The following is a 25015-nucleotide window of genomic DNA, read 5'->3' as shown; positions in this document are numbered from 1 at the left end:
AGGTCCTGGTTGAGCCTCTCCGTCTGACCATTGGACTGTGGGTGAAACCCAGAGGAGAGGCTGGCAGTGGCTCCGATGACCTTGCAGAACCCGTGCCACACTCGGGAGGAGAACTGGGGCCCTCGGTCTGAGACGATGTCCTGTGGAAGACCAAAGACTCGGAAGACATGATTAAACAAAAGTTTCGCAGTTTCAAGAGCAGAGGGGAGTTTGCACAGTGGTATGAAGCGGCAGGCCTTGGAGAATCTGTCAACTAAGACCAAAATGACCGTGTTACCTTGTGACTCAGGGAGACCCGTGATAAAGTCGACTGCCACGTGGGACCAGGGACGCCGGGGAATGGTCAGAGGATGCAGGAGACCCTGGGGACGCTGTCGTGGGTTCTTGGTTCTGGTGCAAACCTCACAGGACAGGACAAATGACCTTACTTCCTTCTCCATGTTAGGCCACCAGAAGCGTCTTTTCAGGAAGTCCAGGGTCCTCCGAGCTCCCGGGTGGGCGGTGAGAGGGGAAGAGTGACCCCACTGGAGAACCTTGGCCCGGGCTTGATGTGGGACGTACAAGAGGCCTGGTGGCCCCGTCCCAGGACCGGGGTCCTGGCGTTGGGCTCGTCGGACAGCCTCCTCAATACCCCAGCGGACAGGGGCCGCAATCCGGGACACAGGGATAATAGGCCCGACTTCATTCTCCCTGTTAGTGGCAGAGAACAGTCTGGACAGTGCGTCAGGTTTGGTGTTCTTGGAGCCGGGGCGGTATGAGAGGGTGAAGTCAAACCGACTGAAAAACAGGGCCCACCTAGCCTGTCGAGGGTTCAGTCTCTTGGCTTGCTGGAGGTACTCCAGGTTCTTGTGGTCAGTCCAAACCAGGAATGGATGTTGTGCTCCCTCCAGCCAGTGCCTCCACTCCTCAAGGGCCAGTTTGACCGCTAGCAGTTCTCGATCCCCCACATCGTACCGGGACTCAGCAGGACTCAGGCGGTGGGAGAAGTAAGCGCAGGGGTGCAGCTTTCCTTCCGAACGTTGAGAGAGCACCGCGCCAACACCACTGTCCGAGGCGTCCACCTCCACGATGAATGGTTGGGAGGTGTCCGGGAGAACCAGAATGGGTGCCGTGCAGAAGCGGTCCTTGAGGTCTTTGAACGCCTTTTCTGCCTGAGGAGACCAGCCATAAGATCCACCTGTCCCTTTGGTGAGGTCTGACATGGGTGCTGCCACAGAACTGAAGTTCCTGATGAACTTGCGGTAGAAGTTAGCGAATCCTAAGAACCGCTGAACCTCCTTAACGGACTTGGGAGTAGGCCAATCCCGGACGGCCAGGGTCTTGGCAGGGTCCATTTGGAGTTGGCCTGTCCGTACAATAAATCCCAGAAAGGAGACCTCGGGAACATGAAATTCGCATTTCTGGGCCTTGGCGAACAGATTGTTCTGTAGCAGCCTCTGGAGAACCTGGCGGACATGGTGGCGGTGCTCCTGCACGGTCTTGGAAAAGATAAGGATGTCGTCGAGGTAGACAAAAACGTATAGGTTAATCATGTCCCTTAAGACGTCGTTGATTAGGGCCTGAAAAACAGCTGGTGCGTTGGTGAGTCCGAAGGGCATCACCTGGTATTCGTAGTGCCCAGACGGGGTGTTAAAGGCAGTCTTCCACTCGTCTCCCTGTCGGATACGGATGAGGTGGTATGCGTTCCGTAGGTCCAACTTGGTGAAGACGGTGGCGCCTTGGAGCAGGTCGAAAGCTGTGGACATCAGCGGAAGGGGATATCGGTTGCGCACAGTGATCTTATTCAGGCCCCTGTAATCAATACATGGTCGGAGCCCCCCATCCTTCTTGCCGACAAAGAAGAAGCCGGCTCCAGCAGGTGAAGTGGAGGGTCGAATAAACCCAGAGACCAGGGCATCTTTGAGGTATTCCTCCATGGCCTTGCGTTCTGGCTGAGAGAGTGAAAACAGTCTGCCACGAGGAGGGGTAGTCCCAGGGAGCAAGTCGATGGCACAGTCGTAGGCCCGGTGCGGAGGAAGAACGGCGGCCCTGCTCTTGTTGAATACCTCCTTGAGATCCCAGTACTCTGTGGGAACTTGAGATAACTCGGTGAGATCAGGGGGCTCGGCAGGAGACACAGGAGAGCTAGAGAGCAGACAAGAGGCATGGCATGCAGGGCCCCATTCCACAACCTGGCTTGTTACCCAGTCTATGCGAGGGTTGTGGCGAGTAAGCCAAGGAAGGCCTAGAATAACTGGGAACTCAGGTGAAGGAATCAGGTGCAGGGATATTTCTTCCTTGTGACCTTGAGACTGGAGGAAGACTGGAGAAGTAACTTGAGTGACTCTTCCATCACCTAACGCTTGGCCATCGAGGGCAGACACAGACAGAGGGACTTCAAGAGGTGCAGTAGGTATATTGATGCTTTGGGCGAAGTGAATATCCATAAAGTTCCCAGCCGCCCCTGAGTCTATCAAAGCTTGACAAGAGTGGACAGACTCACCCCAGGAGATGGAGACCGGGATGTAGATTCCTTGGCCAGGGAGTCCGGGAGAGAGGGTAGGCCCCGTCACAACCCTCCCTCGGCTGGACGGGGCGGTCCTTTTCCCAAGAGTTCGGGACATGATGCTCGGAAGTGACCAGGCTTGCCACAGTAGATGCAGCACTTGTCCCTCCTTCTGCGCTCCCTCTCAGATGCGGAGAGGCGAGTACGACCCACTTGCATGGGTTCTGGACAGTCACTGAAGGAGGTAGACGGTCTCCAGGTAGAGGTAGGGAGGCTGGGGGGGCTCAAGGCTTGGTGGCGTTCTCTCATCCTGTTGTCCAGACGAATAGCATGTGAGATGAGGGTTTCGAGGTCACTTGGGCATCCAATAGAGGCCAGACCGTCCTTGATGGGGTCAGACAGACCATGGTGGAAGGCTGACACCAGGGCAGTCTCGTTCCATCCACTTACTGCTGCGAGTGTTCGGAACGAGATGGCATAATCTGCGACGCTTCCTCCTTGCCGGATGGACATGAGCTTTCGGGCTGCGTCGGTACTGATGTCTGCCTGATCGAAGACCCGAAGCATCTCTTCAGAAAACAGCTGGAAATCAAAGCACTCAGGTCCCTGTCTTTGCCAGATAGCAGTAGCCCAGGCTCGCGCCTTACCAGCTAATAAGGTGATCACAAAGGCAATCTTGCGGCGATCCGTAGTGTAGGTGGTAGGCTGAAGCTCAAAGGTGAGTTGACACTGGGTAAGGAACTCTCGGCACTCACTGTGCTTGCCGTCATACCTCTGTGGTGCAGGAAGGCTGGGTTCGCGAGGTGAAGAAGGCAGCATTGCAGGAGGCACTGGAGCAGGAGTGGGAGCTGGATCAGGAGCAGGAACTGGATCAGGAGCAGGAGATGCAGGCAGAGATGTCAGCTGTGCCAGGGTTTTCCCAATTTGCTGAAGCAGTTCCTCGTGGCGAGCGAGGGCCTCACGTTGGCTGGTGAGCGTACGTCCATGAGCGTCCATGGTCGCTCCGAAGCGTGTCAAAGCTGCCATAATTCCCTGAAGGTTGGCCGGGTAGACAGTTGAAGCAGCCTCTGCTGAGTCGGTCATGACGGAGTCTTTCTGTTAGGGTTTTGCTGGGATTCGAACCTGGTTCGTTGGTGTGATAATCCAGCAAACCCCCACTAGGCCACCAGGGGGATGACTCAAATGCAGAGGCGTGAGGCGGAAGTAGAAAAAGAATCAAAAGGTTTATTTAAACTATATACACTATATACAGGGCAAAACAAAACACAAAAAAAAAACCAAAGAGTAAAATCCAAAAGAAAAGCAAAGTGCAAAAATACAAAAGCTAAGAAGATCAAAAAACACAGTACAAAGGAAACTGGAGATAAACATAACAGCACAAAGACTCCGTGACAAGAGGACTGAACTCAGGGGTATAAATAGACAAACTAATTAAGGACACAGGTGAAGATAATTAGGCAATTAACACAAACACAAAACACAGGAACAGTGGCGGCCTCTAGAGGCCAAAATAAACACGACATGAAAAGGAAATAACAGCGGCCTCTAGAGGCCAAAACAGTCCTAGTCCTAACACACCCACTTCCAGCCAGCACGGTTCAGCGCGGTTGTAGTCAAAATGCAACTCCAACAGCCCCACTCAGCTCGACTCAGCACGGCACGGCTCAGCCCAACTCAGCCGTGTTGGTAGTGGAAAAGCGGCATTTGTTACTTCTGCTACCATCCCCCCTTTTGACACATGGGTGAGCCCATGTGCCAATTTTTCATAGAAAGGGAACATGTATTTTGGTAAACAGGGATGGCCCGAGGGACAAACCCGGACCGAGTTTGCAAGGATACAGCCTGCCTGTTTCCAGACTCATCTCTCGTCCTGAGTGGCAGTGCTCTGAAGGTCCGCTAGCTGTAAACAAGGGGTAGAAACCTGAGGAAAGGCAAGGTTAGAGGGTGAACTGGAAGCCGAGGCTGCACACTTAGCTGCCGCGTCCGCCCTGGCATTCCCTTGAGACACAAGATCAGTATTGTTAGTATGGGCAGCACACTTACACACAGCAATGGCTCTAGAGAGTAGAATAGCATCCAACAACTCAGAGACCAGTGTATGATGTGCAATGGGAGATCCTGTGCTAGTGAGAAAATTTCTGTGTTTCCAAATGGTGCCAAAATCATGCACAATGCCAAATGTGTACCTACTGTCCGTAAAAATATTGACAGATTGCCCTGCCGCCAATTTGCATGCCTCAATGAGGGCACAGAGCTCTGCTGCCTGCGCCAACAGGTTCGAGGACAGACACGACACCTTGAGGACCTCGTGATCTGAGACTACGGCAAAACCTACTTTCTTCTTTCCTGTCTCTGGGTCTCTGGAGGCTGAACCATCCACATAGAGGACCATGTCTGGATTTTCCAAAAGGGTCACTCTTTAAGTCTGCCCTGGGGGAACAAAAATCGTTAGTGAGAGCAACACAGTCATGTGGCTCTCCATCGTCCTCTGTAGGGAGAAGAGAGGCAGAATTCAGAACAGAACGTTTCACAGTGATGTTAGGCATATCAAGTATGATAGTGTTATACTTCAACCATCTCTGTGCTGACAAATGTGATGTCTTTTTTTTTTTCCAACAGAAGCAGGGAGACAGCATGTGGGACCAAAGGGTGAGGTTAGAATACCCCACAATATTTCTGGAGGCAGTTACCGCCTTTTCAGCTGCAGCAACTGCACGCAGGCAAACAGGAAGTCCAGCCGCCACTGGATCCAGCCTGCTGGAGAAGTAGGCTACAGGTCTCAATCTATCCCCATGTTTCTGCAAAAGAACAGAGGTCATAAAACCCTTCTTTTCATCTACAGTTTGAACAAATGGTTTATTGGGGTCAGGCAGTCCCAACGTGGGTGTGGTCTGCAGAGCACTCTTTAGGGACGTCAGGCGTGTGCGGGACAGCCGCAGCATTGACTGCTTGCAGATCTTGGACAAACCTCCATTCATCGGGCTGGGACAGTTTTCTTGCCTTCTTAACTGGAAAAATAGGAGTGCGCACTGGAAAGTCCTGGCAAGGGACAATTAAATCTGCCTTCAGCAACGAATCAAAGACCGATCTTATACCTGCGATTGCTTCTGGTTTGAGTGGATACTGGGTCTGTTTAGGACTGAAATCTGATTTGGGGGTGATCACCACTGGTTCAGCATTCTTTATTAGGCCCACATCATGTTTACCCTTTGGCCAAACGGAATTTGGAACTCCCCGCCAATTTGGGGTGCACCTCTGCTGGAGTTATGCCTGTGGAAACAGAGACAAACAGGCCACTATGGCCGGGGTCCCCAGGACCCTGGTCATCAGTGGCTAATATTACGCTGCGCTTAACATACACACACATAGCATGACTTTGTTTGTAGACCCCAAGCCTTTGGCAAAACAACACACTAGGGTCCTCTGTTTGGGACCATTCATTGCCATCGACTGCACACTTCCTGACCCACTTCCCCACGTCTTTCCAATGGGCGGCTCGTGGCCTTGGTAATGAGACATGGGATATAGAATTAATGATGTCAAAGAAATCATGTTGGCAGCAGCCGACCTCAAAGTCCTCTGACACGAGGCTGCATATGACATGTTTGAGAACACTGCGATGAACATTGATGCAGCTGTTTGGACAACGAGTAAAATGGACCTGCACAGCACAATAATGTTTAGACCAGTATGTAGTTTTGAGGGTCAATCTTTCACATGTGTGGGGGTCTGCAAACCAAGCCTTTTCAAACTCTACATCTTGCCCTTGGTGAACATGTGCTGTAAAATGTAAATCTTCCTCTTTCATATAATCTGTGTCAACTGATGAGGTGTTCAAGTATGCGAGCTGTACAAGGTGTTTGGGAGTTTGTGTGAGCTGATCTGAGCAGAGCTGCCAGACATACACATACAGGGGGCTTCCAAACCCATACTGCACACCGCACATTTCACTTACTTCAATAGTTAGTCCATCTGGAGTGGATGTGAGATTTACTTCTAATTTGCACATTAAATCATGTGCTAACAAATTTACTGGACATGTATGTGAGATGAGGAATGAGTGGGACGTAACTATTCCTCCCTCACTTTTACACGGGAGGTTGACTGAGAAAGTTTCGGTTACAGGTCGTCCTGAGATGCCCATCGTCTGAATAGAATTTGAGCTGAGCGGTGGGTCTACTGGAAGTACCCCATGTTGTATCACTGAGTGTGCTGCTCCAGAATCTACTAAAAAGGCTAACACATGCCCACCCAGGGACGCCAAATTGTAATGGAAATTTCTAATAAACACTTCAGAACGCTTAACAGTTGTCTTTTCAGTCATTTATTATAGTAGATCATATAAAAGATATATAAAATAGGAAAGGAAAGAGAAGAATAGAAGAAGACACCACTTCTGATGATGCCGAGAGTACGCGCATTCTGAGTTGTGTTTTAGGAATGTTATCTATTATAGACCCTTTTCAGTCACGTGACCTTCGTAAACGCGACCGCCATTTTGGACATGTAGTGGACTTCGGCTCGAATCGGTTTGAATGCGAGGAAGGCAACAAACATAAAAGAAAAAGGAGCGAGATGCAGAAAACTGTATTTACTAGTTTACTGTAATTATGATCTGGCAGCTACTTACACCGGATCCAGTGTAAATAGCTGCCGGAGCCGCCGGCCGCGAGCTAGCGCGCGCTTCCCGGCCGGCTGCGAGCTAGCGCGCGCTCCCCGGCTGGCCGCGAGCTAGCGCGCGCTCCCCGGCTGGCCGCGAGCTAGCGCGCGCTGCCTGAGCCGGCGGCGGCGAGCTAGCGCGCGCTCCCCAGCTGGCCGCGAGCTAGCGCGCGCGCTCCGGAACCTCGGACGTTGGCTCCGGCAGCTATTTACACTGGATCCGGTGTAAAAAGCTGCCAGATCATAATTACAGTAAACTAGAATGGAATGTTAACAGCAATGTAATGCCTTTTCTGGCTAATTTTATTCGTCTTACCTCCAACAAAGTGGTCACTACACAAGCGTTGGTATGCCGCTATCCATCTTCTCCGTCGGTCAGCATCTACCGGGATCCGATAAAATGATAACACTTGCCTTGTTTGTTGATGGTTACTACATCCAGGTGCACAACAATATAGTGGCATGATGGAAGTCTTGCTGAAAATAAACACTTTCTTTGCTGCCGTTCCTCAATGTTGGCTGTGGTAAACTACTGGTAGTACATGTCCAAAATGGCGGCCGCGTTTGTCGTGACGTCACGTGAAAAGGGTCCATACTCTGAAAGCATTCGCTCACTGCTTGTGTCTTCACATGATTGGCTCAAGATTTTCTATGAAGCTTTGTTAAAGTGTGCACCTGCCGTGCTCTGGTATGTGCAGGCGGATGCGAGTTAGGGAGAGCTCAAGCTCCCTGCTTATCACCACCGAGGTCAGGAAAGGTGGTTACATCATGAGAAGATGCGTAGTTAGGACGAACTCAAGCACCCTGCTCATTACCACCAAGGCCACAGAAAAGCGATTACAGCATGTGGAAAAACATCTCTTCTCAGTAACTCAGTAACATACAGAAACACATAGAATAATAATGTTCATCCATTAAGTCACTTGAGCTCAACATACAGGAACACAGAGAATAATAATGTTCGTCCATTAAATTCCCTCACATTTGTTAAGCTAAATATCTGCCAGCAAAGTACAGGACTGAAGTTTTTAGGTAAATATTCTGTGTGTGATATTTGGTGCTGTAAAACACATGCTGTGGTCAGACGAGTCCACATTTTAGCTTGTTTTCAGGAAAACAGGATGTCGAGTTCTCTGTGCCAAAAATGAACACAACCATCCAGTTTGTTATCAGAAAAAGGTGCAAAAGCCAGCATGATAGTATAGGGGTGCATCAGTGCCCACAGCATGGGTGAGCTGCATGTGTGTGACGGTATCATTGATATACTGGGACATACAGTATATTGGGATTTTAGAGAGATATATTCATCAAGGCAATGTCTCTTCCTGGGAAGTCCATGCTTATTTGAGCAGGACAATGGCAGGCCTCATTCTGTATGGGCTATAACAGCATGGCTTTGTAGACACAGAGTACGTGTGCTTGACGGGCCTGCTGCCAGTCCAGCTCTGTCTCCTACTGAGAATGTATGGCGCATTATGAAGAGGAGAATCAGACAACGGTGACCACAGACTGTAGAGTAGCTAAAGTCTTGTGTCAAGCAAGAATGGACAAAAGTTCAAATTGCAAAACTGCAACAATTAGTATCCTCAAATCCCATACGATTAAAAAGTGTTATTGAAAGGGTGGTGTACAACCCCGATTCCAAAAAAGTTGGGACAAAGTACAAATTGTAAATAAAAATGGAATGCAATAATTTACAAATCTCAAAAACTGATATTGTATTCACAATAGAACACAGACAACATATCAAATGTCGAAAGTAAGACATTTTGAAATTTCATGCCAAATATTGGCTCATTTGAAATTTCATGACAGCAACATATCTCAAAAAAGTTGGGACAGGGGCAATAAGAGGCTGGAAAAGTTAAAGGTACAAAAAAGGAACAGCTGGAGGACCAAATTGCAATTCATTAGGTCAATTGGCAATAGGTCATTAACATGACTGGGTATAAAAAGAGCATCTTGGAGTGGCAGAGGCTCTCAGAAGTAAAGATGGGAAGAGGATCACCAATCCCTCTAATTCTGCGCCGACAAATAGTGGAGCAATATCAGAAAGGAGTTCGACAGTGTAAAATTGCAAAGAGTTTGAACATATCATCATCTACAGTGCATAACATCATCAAAAGATTCAGAGAATCTGGAAGAATCTCTGTGCGTAAGGGTCAAGGCCGGAAAACCATACTGGGTGCCCGTGATCTTCGGGCCCTTAGACGGCACTGCATCACATACAGGCATGCTTCTGTATTGGAAATCACAAAATGGGCTCAGGAATATTTCCAGAGAACATTATCTGTGAACACAATTCACCATGCCATCCGCCGTTGCCAGCTAAAACTCTATAGTTCAAAGAAGAAGCCGCATCTAAACACGATCCAGAAGCGCAGACGTCTTCTCTGGGCCAAGGCTCATTTAAAATGGACTGTGGCAAAGTGGAAAACTGTTCTGTGGTCAGACGAATCAAAATTTGAAGTTCTTTATGGAAATCAGGGACGCCGTGTCATTCGGACTAAAGAGGAGAAGGATGACCCACGTTGTTGTCAGCGCTCAGTTCAGAAGCCTGCATCTCTGATGGTATGGGGTTGCATTAGTGCGTGTGGCATGGGCAGCTTACACACCTGGAAAGACACCGTCAATGCTGAAAGGTATATCCAGGTTCTAGAGCAACATATGCTCCCATCCAGACGACATCTCTTTCAGGGAAGACCTTGCATTTTCCAACATGACAATGCCAAACCACATACTGCATCAATTACAGCATCATGGCTGCGTAGAAGAAGGGTCCAGGTACTGAACTGGCCAGCCTGCAGTCCAGATCTTTCACCCATAGAAAACATTTGGCGCATCATAAAACGGAAGATACGACAAAAAAGACCTAAGACAGTTGAGCAACTAGAATTCTACATTAGACAAGAATGGGTTAACATTCCTATCCCTAAACTTGAGCAACTTGTCTCCTCAGTCCCCAGATGTTTACAGACTGTTGTAAAGAGAAAAGGGGATGTCTCACAGTGGTAAACATGACCTTGTCCCAACTTTTTTGAGATGTGGTGTTGTCATGAAATTTAAAAATCACCTAATTTTTCTCTTTAAATGATACATTTTTTCAGTTTAAACATTTGATATGTCATCTATGTTCTATTCTGAATAAAATATGGAATTTTGAAACTTCCACATCATTGCATTCCGTTTTTATTTACAATTTGTACTTTGTCCCAACTTTTTTGGAATCGGGGTTGTAATACAATGGTAATCATGCCTTTGTCCCAACCTTTTTGAATGTGTTACAGGCATCAAATTCTAACTTAATTGTATTTTGTAAATATAAACAAAAGTTGGTCAGTAAAACTATTGAAAATATTTTCTTTTTTTACTTTTGACAGTTAAATAAAGGTTAATGTGAACTAACAAATCAAAGATTTTTGTTTTTATTGCATTTTGGAAAATATGCCAACTTTTCTGGAAATGGGATTAGTTGTGAAATACCTTCGAGTCACGTAGCAGAAGTTATTCAGTATTTACTGAAACTATCCTCATTTCTGGGGCGGCACGGTGATGTAGTGGTTAGCGCTGTCGCCTCACAGCAAGAAGGTCCTGGGTTCGAGCCCCGTGGCCGGCGAGGGCCTTTCTGTGCGGAGTTTGCATGTTCTCCCCGTGTCCGCGTGGGTTTCCTCCGGGTGCTCCGGTTTCCCCCACAGTCCAAAGACATGCAGGTTAGGTTAACTGGTGACTCTAAATTGACCGTAGGTGTGAATGTGAGTGTGAATGGTTGTCTGTGTCTATGTGCAGCCCTGTGATGACCTGGCGACTTGTCCAGGGTGTACCCCGCCTTTCGCCCGTAGTCAGCTGGGATAGGCTCCAGCTTGCCTGCGACCCTGTAGAACAGGATAAAGTGGCTACAGATAATGAGATGAGATGAGATGAGATGAGATCCTCATTTCTCAACTTCTTGTGAATTTAAAGTGAATCATTCTGTCAATCATTTCATCTGAAATGGTGACTCAGCAAATAAAAGTATCTTGTATTTGCCAGTGTATCCATATATGGAGTGTACCCTGTTGAACATAACAACCGATTCAGGTTGTGATAAAGATATTTGCTGAGCATGCTTGAAACTGGTACAGGCTGGTCTGATTGTTACTTGTTTTGGCTAGTTAAATCCTTGAAACTTATGTTCGCTCACACATCTGCTCTCTGTTTTCATAAGTTTATTCTAACCAGTGATATAATGCTTTATCACTCATTGACGTTACTCTGTCACACACAGACAGACAACACAGCTTCTTAAATTATCATCCAATCATATACCTACAACATACTTTTGAATGTGGCTATATACTCATGTTTGTTCTAAAATAAACCAAGAAACATCTCTGAACAGCTGTATCTGTGTCAGTGTCAGTGACTGTTGCTCCAGGATCTGTGAGGCATTAAGTATTGTAAGTTGCATATGTACAGTATTAGTATAAGTAAATAATTAAATAATATTGGCTGTTTTTTTTCATGGTATATCATATATATTCCATTCAGCTAGCATGATATTGAACGAGTTGAAAACGAGTTATTATTATTATTATTATTATTATTATTATTATTATTATTATTATATATACACATTCCTTTCGGTTGTTCAATGCATCTTTATCTTTCAAAATTCTCTCAAACTCTTCCGTATTTAACGAAGCAAACCTGGCGTCCATGTTTGCTTACAAATAGTCACAGTCGCTTGCTAGCATGGAAGTTTTATGTCTCCGACGTGTGACGTCATGTCTTAACAACCATGCAATATCGTAAACCATATTCAACACTCATTCTCCATTGGGTAGAGTGATGTAATACACATAGGAAAAGCGATATGCTAACGATATTGCATGCTATCAAACCAAATGAATGAAACCTGCGAGAAGGGAATAGAATATGATTTTATTCCATCAAAAAAGTGTCCTGTATGTATAATAATTAAAGAATATTGTACATACAGTAAGTTAATAATCTCCTTGTTAAAGTTTTATGTGGTGAATGAAGATTTATTGGTGTCAAAGCATTTTTTTCTAATGTGCATGGTTTATAATTTCTCTCCACCACGTGCACAATTTGTGTGTCATCACCTCAAAATCTATATGAAGGGAAAAAAGAGAAAAGTATGGTGTCCTAAGCCCTGCACTAAATTGTGGGTGTGTTATACCATTTAGGGGGAAAACGCTTATTTTTAGGGTTAGGGGAAGGAAGAAAACATCACAGAAGTGATCGCAAAAAATACACGCACTAGCACACACACATCACTGTACATCGGGATCACAACACAAACAGACTCACTTGGTTTGAGACAAAATTACAAGCCAGCGCACTCTTTGATGGTACTTTGCACTCATTTATCTTTAAAGCTAGATGGCCTTTTGATTTCATAAAATCTGTGAAATTTAGTTCCCTCCTAAATTTGGTCATTGTGATATATGTTCATCTCATCTCATTATCTCTAGCCACTTTATCCTGTTCTACAGGGTCGCAGGCAAGCTGGAGCCTATCCCAGCTGACTACGGGCGAAAGGCGGGGTACACTCTGGACAAGTTGCCAGGTCATCACAGGGCCGACACAGAGACACAGACAACCATTCACACTCACATTCACACCTACGGTCAATTTAGAGTCACCAGTTAACCTAACCTGCATGTCTTTGGACTGTGGGGGAAACCGGAGCACCCAGAGGAAACCCACGCGGACACGGGGAGAACATGCAAACTCCACACAGAAAGGCCCTCACCGGCCACGGGGCTCGAACCCGGACCTTCTTGCTGTGAGGCGACAGCGCTAACCACTACACCACCGTGCCGCCCGTGATATATGTTATTTCTGTAATATCTCACAAAAAATCAGGCCATTCTGTGGCTGAGAAGTTATTTAATTCGAGGGGATTCCTGAGCAAATAATGTGCATGAACTCGCTCGCTTCGTGCAGTCAAGCAGACAGAAGAAGTCCATGTGCGCATGCGCAGGTTTACCTTCTTCTTCTTCTTTTGGGTTTTACGGCAGCTGGCATCCAGTGTTGCATTACTGCCATTTACAGGTTTACCTTGACCGTGCACTGACAGTCACATCATTCTGTCGCTAAACGAACAACTGATCACACCGAGGTGCTCGCTGACCGCCGATATTTATTAGTTTGATCCTGCATTTCCTTTCCTTCGTATATAGCATAACGTCTTTTCTTCTCACTTTACATTACTGTATTCAGTCTTCCATGTTTCATTCACACACTCACATCTTCCATTTTTCTTTCCTGTTTCAAATTTGTATCCCACAAAGCCTTGCGCGTACAAGGAAAGCCCACCAGGTGATGCATGATGTAGTATCTTGAATTTGGTCACGGTGAAGCAGGAAAAAATAGCTGAGAATTTAGGTCCACGTGGCTCTAAATTCATTAATTGTTCTATTTTTAAAAAAACTAATAAAATTGGAAGTCTGTGATTTGAATTCAGTAGCTTTTGGTCCAGTAAACAAAAATAATTGGGGGTCAGGGAAAATTCTTTTTATGACCTACAGTGGTGCTTGAAAGTTTGTGAACCCTTTAGAATTTTCTATATTTCTGCATAAATGTGACCCAAAACATCATCAGATTTTCACACAAGTCCTAAAAGTAGATAAAGAGAACCCAGTTAAACAAATGAGACAAAAATATTATACTTGGTCATTTATTTACTGAGGAAAATGATCCAATATTACATATCTGTGAGTGGCAAAAGTATGTGAACCTTTGCTTTCAGTATCAGGTGTGACCCCTTTGTGCAGCAATAACTGCAACTAAACATTTCCAGTAACTGTTGATCAGTCCTGCACACCGGCTTGGATGAATTTTAGCCCATTCCTCTGTACAGAACAACTTCGACTCTGGGATGTTGTTGGGTTTCCTCACATGAACTGCTTGCTTCAGGTCCTTCCACAAAATTTTGATTGGATTAAGGTCAGGACTTTGACTTGGTCATTCCAAAACATTAACTTTATTCTTCTTTAACCATTCTTTGGTAGAACAACTTGTGTGCTTAGGGTCGTTGTCTTGCTGCATGACCCACCTTCTCTTGGGATTCAGTCCATGGACAGATGTCCTGGCATTTTCCTTTAGAATTCGCTGGTATAATTCAGAATTCATTGTTCCATCAATGATGGCAAGCCATCCTGACCCAGATGCAGCAAAACAGGCCCAAACCATGATACTACCACCACCATGTTTCACAGATGGGATAAGGTTCTTATGCTGGAATGCAGTGTTTTTTTTTCTCCAAACATAACGCTTCTCATTTAAACCAAAAAGTTCTATTTTGGTCTCATCCATCCGCAAAACATTTTTCCAATAGCCTTCTGGCTTGTCCATGTGATCTTTAGCAAACTGCAGATGAGCAGCAATGTTCTTTTTGGAGAGCAGTGGCTTTCTCCTTGCAACCCTGCCATGCACACCATTGTTGTTCAGTGTTCTCCTGATGGTGGACTCATGAACATTGGCTTATGTTGATCTGAGAGAGGCCTTCAGTTGCTTAGAAGTTACCCTGGGGTCCTTTGTGACCTCGCCGACTATTACACACCTTGCTCTTGGAGCGATTTTTGTTGGTCGACCACTCCTGGGGAGGGTAACAATGGTCTTGAATTTCCTCCATTTGTACACAATCTGTCTGACTGTGGATTGGTGGAGTCCAAACTCTTTAGAGATGGTTTTGTAACCTTTTGCAGCCTGATGAGCATCAACAACGCTTTTTCTGAGGTCCTCAGAAATCTCCTTTGTTCGTGCCATGATACACTTCCACAAACATGTGTTGTGAAGATCAGACTTTGATAGATCCCTGTTCTTTAAATAAAACAGGGTGCCCACTCACACCTGATTGTCATCCCATTGATTGAAAACACCTGACTCTAATTTCACCTTCAAGTGAACTGCTAATCCTAGAGGTTCACATACTTTTGCCACTCACAGATATGTAATATTGGATCATTTTCCTCAATAAATAAATGACCAAGTGTAATATTTTTTTCTCATTTGTTTAACTGGGTTCTCTTTATCTACTTTTAGGACTTGTGTGAAAATCTGATGATGTTTTAGGTCATATTTATGCAGAAATATAGAAAATTCTAAAGGGTTCACAAACTTTCAAGCACCACTGTATGTGTACTCGTTTTAAAACTCCGGAAAATAAAATAAATACTATTTACAGTAAAAAGTTGGACAATATTATCTCATTATCTCTAGCTGCTTTATCCTGTTCTACAGGGTCGCAGGCAAGCTGGAGCCTATCCCAGCTGACTACGGGCGAGAGGCGGGGTACACCCTGGACAAGTCACCAGGTCATCACAGGGCCGACACATAGACACAGACAACCATTCACACCTACGGTCAGTTTAGAGTCACCAGTTAACCTAACCTGCATGTCTTTGGGGAAAACCAGAGCACCCGGAGGAAACCCACACAGAGAACATGCCAACTCTACACAGAAAGGCCCTCACCGGCCACGAACCCAGACCTTCTTGCTGTGAGGCAACAGCACTAACCACTACACCACCATGCCGCCATTACAGCATTCTATGGCCTGTTATTTCTGAATAGCAAACCGCTACTGTGAATAACACACTGTTGTTATGGACACAGTTCTGATCATCAACTCTGGAGGACCACATACAATCATATCAATCTGCAGAAAGTCGTCCAGTAAATTTTGTTCCTTTAATAAAAGCTCACCCTGTGGAGAAAAAAAAATTACTCCATCAGAAAACACCATGGAATTTTTTTTATAATATTAATTTTAATGTTCAGTTTAACACAAGGACTGGGAACGATCGCTAAAGATGGCTTGATTGCTTTCCAGTGTTATAGATTTTGTAACTATGAACTAATGTTCTGAGAACGTCCTTGCAATGTTATCTTACAGCTAGGGATGTACTTGAAATTGTGTTGCTCGTAGGTTTTATATGCTGTGTACAAACTAATGGCTATCTAGATCAGGGGTTCTCAACCTTTTCTACTTTAAGGCTCACGTATTCATACTTGTAATGAGTCGGGGCCCATTAAAAAAGATCCCCAATTATTTTGGCTCATCTATTCTATTAGAATCTAATAATCTATCGTAAAGTGTATTAATGGGATGCAGCATCACTCGCTGGTACAGATGGGAGCCCAAGAATTAAATAAATGACATAAAAACAAACTGTTTTTAATTGTAGGTTTTGTATTTAAAACTGTATGGATGTGCCAGAAGCCAACATAAAACTATGCATCTAGGTCATTCTCAGTCAAAAGGGATTAATGATCCAAAAGTGGAGTCTGGTCCATTAACACAAGAAATTATTGCCATGTTTGTGTTCAGCAAACAAGCAAGTTATTAAAACCAAGAAATACACCCAAAAGAAGTGGATATAGAAACCAATCAATGGGTTAGAACCGCGAGTTGGCCTAGTGGTTAGCATGTCCACCTTTTGATCGGGAGAACATGAGTTCTATTCACGGTTGGGTCATACTAAAGACCATCATAAAAATGGTACTGTCTGGCAAGGCATGCTGCAATACAGATGTGAGTGGAGAGTCAAACTCTCGCGGTTACCAGAGGACTAACCCTGCACTGTAACCCTAGCTATGTACAACCCTGATTCCAAAAAAGTTGGGACAAAGTACAAATTGTAAATAAAAACAGAATGCAATAATTTACAAATCTCAAAAACTGATATTGTATTCACAATAGAACATAGACAACATATCAAATGTCGAAAGTGAGACATTTTGAAATTTCATGCCAAACATTGGCTCATTTGAAATTTCATGACAGCAACACATCTCAAAAAAGTTGGGACAGGGGCAATAAGAGGCTGGAAAAGTTAAAGGTACAAAAAAGGAACAGCTGGAGGACCAAATTGCAACTCATTAGGTCAACTGGCAATAGGTCATTAACATGACTGGGTATAAAAAGAGCATCTTGGAGTGGCAGTGGCTCTCAGAAGTAAAGATGGGAAGAGGATCACCAATCCCTCTAATTCTGCGCCGACAAATAGTGGAGCAATATCAGAAAGGAGTCAGACAGTGTAAAATTGCAAAGAGTTTGAACATCAGAGGAGCCTGCATCTCTGATGGTATGGGGTTGCATTAGTGCGTGTGGCATGGGCAGCTTACACACCTGGAAAGACACCATCAATGCTGAAAGGTATATCCAGGCTCTAGAGCAACATGTGCTCCCATCCAGATGACATCTCTTTCAGGGAAGACCTTGCATTTTCCAACATGACAATGCCAAACCACATACTGCATCAATTACAGCATCATGGCTGCGTAGAAGAAGGGTCCGGGTACTGAACTGGCCAGCCTGCAGTCCAGATCTTTCACCCATAGAAAACATTTGGTGCATCATAAAACGGAAGATACAACAAAAAAGACCTAAGACAGTTGAGCAACTAGAATCCTATATTAGACAAGAATGGGTTAACATTCCTCTCCCTAAACTTGAGCAACTTGTCTCCTCAGTCCCCAGACGTTTACAGACTGTTGTAAAGAGAAAAGCGGATGTCTCACAGTGGTAAACATGGCCTTGTCCCAACTTTTTTGAGATGTGTTGTTGTCATGAAATTTAAAATCACCAAATGTTTCTCTTTAAATAATACATTTTCTCAGTTTAAACATTTGATATGTCATCTGTGTTCTATTCTGAATAAAATATGGAATTTTGAAACTTCCACATCATTGCATTCCGTTTTTATTTACAATTTGTACTTTGTCCCAACTTTTTTGGAATCGGGGTTGTGTATATATAGTAACTCTAGACTGCATGCTTTAGTTCCTAACAAATCACCAATTCTCCAGCGTACACTAAACAATAGAATGGCGCTAGAGGCGAAGTCAAAAATACAAGTTTTGGTTGACAAAAATATTGAACTGCTCAAACCTTACTGCAGTATCCAACTTCGTGGCTCCAAAGGAAGTAGGTTACTCAAAGGGGCAACAGCTAACTTCTGATGTCATCTAAAACCTGATTCGTTGAAATGAATTTACAAACTGTCATGTCTCCCCTATGCCAGGTCTCCCCTAGATATCTACAACATGCAGTACAGTGGCATGCAAAAGTTTGGGCACCCTTACTGAAAATGTCTGTTACTGTGAATAGTTGAGTGAGCAGAAGACGAACTGATCACCAAAAGGCATAAAGATAAAGATGAGACATTTCTTTTCAGCATTTTCTGCAAGAATTGTGTATTATTTTTGTTTTGTACTATTGGAGAGTGGTGGCACAGTGGTCTAGTGGTTAGCGCTGTCGCCTCACAGCAAGAAGGTCCGGGTTCGAGCCCCGTGGCCGACGAGGGCCTTTCTGTGCAGAGTTTGCATGTTCTCCCCGTGTCCGCGTAGGTTTCCTCTGGGTGCTCCGGTTTCCCCCACAATCCAAAGACATGCAGGTTAGGTTAACTGGTGACTCTAAATTGACCGTAGGTGTGAATGTGAGTGTGAATAGTTGTCTGTGTCTATGTGTCAGCTCTGTGATGACCTGGCGACTTGTCCAGGGTGTACCCCGCCTCTTGCCCGTAGTCAGCTGGGATAGGCTCCAGCTTGCCTGCGACCCTGTAGAACAGGATAAAGTGGCTACAGATAATGAGATGAGATGAGACTATTGGAGAGTGAAAAAAGAAAAGGAACACCATGCGAAAGTTTGGGCACCCCAATATATTTGAGTTCTCAGGTAACTTTTACCAAGTCTCAGGGCTCGACATTAACGCTTATCCGCTTGTCCGGGACAAGCGATCCTTTATGTCGGACAAGTTCATCGTCTCAGTTACTTGTCCAATCGGACAAGTGCCAAAATACGCCGATATTCGGGTTACATATCAAATTTATCAGTTTATTCACATGATTTCCAAAGCATCTCACTCGACATATTGTTTTGATGAATCACCGGATGTTTCTCTTCGGAAAGAGCGATGTGCGCATGTGCAATATTCCACTTGCGAAACCGGCCAATACCGCTTCGTGTATTTGAGCTGAAAAGTAAACGGTCGTTTATCAGACCCTCCAGGATCTCGCGATGTTGCGATTTGCAACTTCAATGCAAATTCAACCAATCCCCGCGAATTCAGGGCGGTGTTGCAATTATATCCAATCACCGCAACTTTCCCACAAATTTGACCAATCGTTGGCGTCGTCTTGAGGTGACGTCGACAAACTGCGGGTCAGTGTTTATGTAGGCTTAAATTCTGTTACTGAAAGTGTGTTATGTTTACAGTGAAGGACTGTGCGCACTTGACTTTTTTTTTTTACTTAATACAAGAAATTAATGGATGCCAACATTTTTCCCAAAATGGTATTTTATTTTCCATTGTTTAGGCAGCTTCAGCATCATACTGTGAGATTCTGTTCAAATTGTTTTTTTTTCTTCTATGAAGCCTGAGCCATTTATTTTATTAGTTTATAATTATTGTTTAATTTAGTCTTCAGGAGAGACTGCCTGCACACAGTACTAGTATTAATAGTTTTTTTTTCTTACATGAAAGCTGAGGCCGGCAAGGGCCTTTCTGTGCGGAGTTTGCATGTTCTCCCCGTGTCCGCGTGGGTTTCCTCCAGGTGCTCCGGTTTCCCTCACAGTCCAAAGACATGCAGGTTAGGTTAACTGGTGGCTCTAAATTGACCGTAGGTGTGAATGTGAGTGTGAATGGTTGTCTGTGTCTATGTGTCAGCCCTGTGATGACCTGGCGACTTGTCCAGGGTGTACCCCGCCTTTCGCCCGTAGTCAGCTGGGATAGGCTCCAGCTTGCCTGCGACCCTGTAGAACAGGATAAAGCGGCTAGAGATAATGTGATGAGATGAGATGAAAGCTGAGGCATTTATATTATATTTTAAGGTAACTTCATGTTGTGCTGTGAGGTTCTATGCACTTTAACTTTTGAACCAACAGGTGCATTTGGATAAGTAAAGCCTATTTTTCTATATTTTTGTAGTCCTGGTAATCTTTTATATTGGTAAAGTTGTTTATAGGACCATTTCTCAGTGTCTTTGTTTTTTTAATCAATAGTTTTTCAGTAATAACTTAATATTTAACATATCACTCAATTTTAATCACAAAAAGAGAAAATCGCAACAATTTCTCCCAAATTTCACTTCTTCCTGCAATGTAATCGCAACAAAAACCTAAAAAAACACCGCAACTTTCATCGCAACCATTAAATACCATGCAGGAGCCACAATGAATAATTAGACAACAACACTTAATCAATGGACGATATATATTCAAAGTTAATAATTTAAAAATGAAAATATACTGTATAATTTTAATTTTCTGGTTTTCAATTTCTCATAAATAAATTAATGATTGATGGAGTCCACTTTTTTTCTGCGGTGAATAGATTGTGTTAAAGTAATTCTGGTGAAATTAGTTTATTACAAATAGTTTTTGTGGGGTTTTTTTCTCAAATTTTTGTTCGGACAAGTCAACTTCACATTCGGACAAGTAAATTTCCTTTTAACTTGCCCGACAGGACAAGTAGTTTCAAAAGTTAATGTAGAGCCCTGCCAAGGTTCCAGACCTTAATTAGCTTATTGAGCTGTGGCTTGTTCAAATTCTTCGTTAGGAAAGGTCAGATGATGCAGATTTCAAAGCTGTATAAATTCTCTGACTCCTCAAACTTGTCCCTAAAATCAACAGGCATGGGCTCCTCTATGCAACTCCCTCACATTCTGAATAATAAAATAATTGATGCTCACAAAGCAGGAGAAGGCTACAAGAACGTAGCAAAGTGTTTTCAGGTAGCTGTTTCCTCAGATTGTAATGTTATTAAGAAATGGCAGTTAACAGGAACAGTGGAGATCAAGGTGAGGTCTGGAAGATGAAGAAAACTTTCTGAAAGAACTGCTTGTTGGATTGCTAGAAAGGCAAATAAAAAACCCTGTTTGACTGCAAAAGACCTTCAGAAAGATTTAGCAGACCCTGGAGTGGTGGTGCACTGTTCTACTATGCAGCGACACCTGAACAAATATGACCTTCATGAGAGAGTCATCAGAAGAAAACCTTTCCTGCGTCCTTACCACAAAATTCAGCATCTGAAGTTTGCAAATGAACATCTAAATAAGCCTGATGCATTTTGGAAACAAGTCCTGTGGACTGATGAAATCAAAATAGAACTTTTTGGCCACAATGTGCAAAGGCATGTTTGGAGAAAAAAAGGTGCCAAATTCCAGGAAAAGAACACCTCTCCAACTCTGAAGCATGGGTGTGGATCGATCATGCTTTTGGGTTGTGTTGCAGCCAGTGGCACAGGGCACATTTCATTGGTCGAGGGAAGCATGGATTCGAATAAATACCAGCAAATTCTGGAAGCAAACATCACACTCATTCTCATCTCTCATTATCTCTAGCCACTTTATCCTGTTCTACAGGGTCACAGGCAAGCTGGAGCCTATCCCAGCTGACGAAGGGCGAAAGGTGGGGTACACCCTGGACAAGTCGCCAGGTCATCACAGGGCTGACACATAGACACAGACAACCATTCACATTCACGGTCAATTTAGAGTCACCACTTAACCTAACCTGCATGTCTTTGGACTGTGGGGGAAACCGGAGCACCCGGAGGAAACCCATGCAGACACAGGGAGAACATGCAAACTCTGCACAGAAAGGCCCTCACCGGCCACGGGGCTCGAACCCGGACCTTCTGCTGTGAGGCGACAGCGCTAACCACTACACCACCATGCCGCCCTCAAACATCACACCATTTGTAAAAAAGTTGAAGTTAAAAAGAGGATGGGTCCTACAATAAGACGATGATCCAAAACACCTCAAAATCTACAATGGAATACCTCAAGAGGCACAAGCTGAAGGTTTTGCCCTGGCCCTCACAGTCCCCTGACCTAAACATCATTGAAAATCTGTGGATAGATCTCAAAAGAGCAGTGCATGCAAAACAGCCCAGGAAACTTGTAGAACTGGAAGCCTTTTGCAAGGACGAATGTGTGAAAATCCCCCAGGTAAGAACTGAAAGATTATTAGCTGGCTACAAAAAGTGTTTACAAGCTGTGGTACTTGCCAAAGGGGTGTTACTAGGTACTAACCATGCAGGGTGCCCAAACTTTTGCTTCGGGCCCTTTTCCTTTTTTGTCATTTTGAAAATGTCTCATCTCATTCCCATCTCATTATCTCTAGCCGCTTTATCCTTCTACAGGGTCGCAGGCAAGCTGGAGCCTATCCCAGCTGACTACGGGCGAAAGGCGGGGTACACCCTGGACAAGTCGCCAGGTCATCACAGGGCTGACACATAGACACAGACAACCATTCACACTCACATTCACACCTACGGTCAATTTAGAGTCGCCAGTTAACCTAACCTGCATGTCTTTGGACTGTGGGGGAAACCGGAGCACCCGGAGGAAACCCACGCGGACACGGGGAGAACATGCAAACTCCACACAGAAAGGCCCTCGCCGGCCCCGGGGCTCGAACCCAGGACCTTCTTGCTGTGAGGCGACAGCGCTAACCACTACACCACCGTGCCGCCCATTTTGAAAATGTAAAAGATGAAAATAAAAAATTGTTTTTGCCTAAAATATAAAGGGAATGAGTCATCTTTAACTTAATGTCTTTTGGAAATCATTTCATCTTCAACTTGCACGATCACTCAAATACAGACGCTGTCATTACTCACAACGGTCAAAGCGCTAGTAAGCCCGCAGATAAAGCGGAAATGTTTAACAACTATTTCTGTTCCATTTTCACTTCTCCCAGCTCAGACAAAGCGTTTTGCGGTTATACATGTCCCTTGAGATCAGATGAAAAAATAGCTGAAATAACGTTAACCATCGACGAAGTGCGTGACTGTCTATCAAATCTAGATGTAACAAAAGCCACTGGTCCTGATGGAATTCCTGCTTGTATTCTAAAGGAGTGTAGCTCACAAATAGCTCCAAGTCTTTGTGATTTATTTAATCGTTTCTTAAAAACTGGGCACTTTCCTTCAAACTGGAAATGTGCCGACATCACTCCTGTTCACAAGAAGGACTCAGGAGCCTGCTGCAAATTATAGACCTATCTCTTTGCTTCCAGTTGTAAGTAAAGTTTTGGAGCGCTGTGTTTGCAACAGACTTTATGATCACATCTCGCGACTAATAACATCACTCCAGCATGGCTTTGTGCACAGTCGCTCATGCGTCACACAACATCTGTCCGTACTTCACAAAATCGGTGAAGCTCTAGACAAAAACAAACAATCGGACATTTTATATCTGGACTTCGCAAAAGCTTTTGACTGTGTTGATCATACTATCCTGGTCGAAAAGCTGAAATGGTACGGTATCGATGGGTGTCTGCTAGAGTGGTTTCGAGATTATCTTGGGGGAAGAACACAAAGAGTGGTAATTGACGGCGCGGTCTCTAAGCCTCTGCCCGTGACCTCCGGTGTGCCTCAGGGCAGCCTGGTCGGTCCTGTGCTTTTCACTATTTTTATCAACGATCTTCCCGAGGTCGTGGATAAAGAAACTGGAGTCGCTCTATATGCAGACGACACAAAACTTTTTCGCACTATCCTGACATCCGAAGACAGCGAGCAATTACAGTGCGATCTAGCCAATGCCGAGGGGTGGAGTTGTGAATCGAACATGCAGTATAATGCCAACAAGTGCAAAATATTGACCGTCACGCAGAAAAAAAACTCCAATCATTCATGACTACCACCTGGGCAGCACGTGCCTTCAACAAGTTGACGAAGAAAAAGACTTGGGCGTGGTTATTTCAAGTAATTTAGAATGGGATTCGCACGTCTGCTCAATAGTCAACAAGGCTAACTGGATGCTTGGCTTTCTAAAAAGATCCTGTTCCTTGCTGACGGAAATTCAAGTGAGGAGGACTTTATAATTGTCGCTCGTCAAGTCACAGCTCTGTTACGCGTCTGAAGTATGGTCCCCTGCTAGTGTCAACCTTAGAAGCCTGTTAGAGAGAGTCCAACGACGTGCAATGCGCTGGATACTACAACAGCGTATTGGGGATGCTACTTACACAGACAGACTCAGAAGCCTGCACTTGCTTCCTCTGACTTATGATAGGGAGATTAGAGACTTAGTCTTTGTATATAAATGCATTAATGGCCAAACAGATTTGAACATAAACCTCTACGTGTCTTTTGTAACTCATGACTGGTCTAGGGCCCAAAATCCGAAATTAATTTTAAAACCTGCACACTGCAGAACTTCAACTTATCAGGCCTCATTCTTCAATAGGATTGTTAAACCATGGAACTATGTATGCAAATATTTTTCCCCAGATAAATTCCGTAGCCTCCCTGTTTTCAAATCATCCCTGTTAGAGCTGTACTTTGAATTACTGACCTCCACCTATAATACGGACTTTTCATGTACTTGGTCTGTGTACCGTGACTGTGGTTGCCACAGATCAATTTAGTCTAATTTTAATTGTATGATTTTTCTCTTTTATACCTTCGGGGAAACGCCTTGCATGGGTCGCCCGTTCATGTCCTCCCCTTTGGGCTGACTTACTTTATTATGTTTATTTTTATGTTTATTTTGTAACAGTCCAATAAAGTTGTTAAAATAAAAATAACTGTTCACAGTAACAGCAATTTTGACCAGGGGTGCGCAAACTTTTGCACACCTACTGAGTTTCATCTTTAAGCCCATGTTTACATTAGACCGTATCAGCGGATCATCAGATTAACGTTTTTAAAACGATTAGTGTGCACACAGCAACACCAATACACGATTTGCGTGCACACAGCAATATCAATACACGGATACGCTCGGCTCCGCAGGCATCCTGCACTCCAAATCACTCCGCCCTGAACAGCGAGTGCCCTCTGGAGGGTGCGCACTCCGGCCCTGCGCAGCTCACAGAGCACGCGAGTGAAGTGAACAAGCAGTGATTCGGGA

At 44.6% G+C, this 25015-nt stretch overlaps 1 protein-coding gene across 4 annotated transcripts in view; it reads left to right on the top strand.

Moving 5' to 3' along the window:
- Window positions 1-25015, top strand: part of polk (polymerase (DNA directed) kappa) — a 120142-nt gene that overhangs the window by 47534 nt on the left and 47593 nt on the right. The gene's annotated exons all lie outside the window — the stretch shown is intronic.

This window comes from Neoarius graeffei, chromosome 24 (genome assembly GCF_027579695.1).
Source record: "Neoarius graeffei isolate fNeoGra1 chromosome 24, fNeoGra1.pri, whole genome shotgun sequence".
NCBI lineage: Eukaryota > Metazoa > Chordata > Actinopteri > Siluriformes > Ariidae > Neoarius > Neoarius graeffei.
Note: the sequence above shows the minus strand (reverse complement) of the source record. Positions and strands in the feature narration are given on the sequence as shown.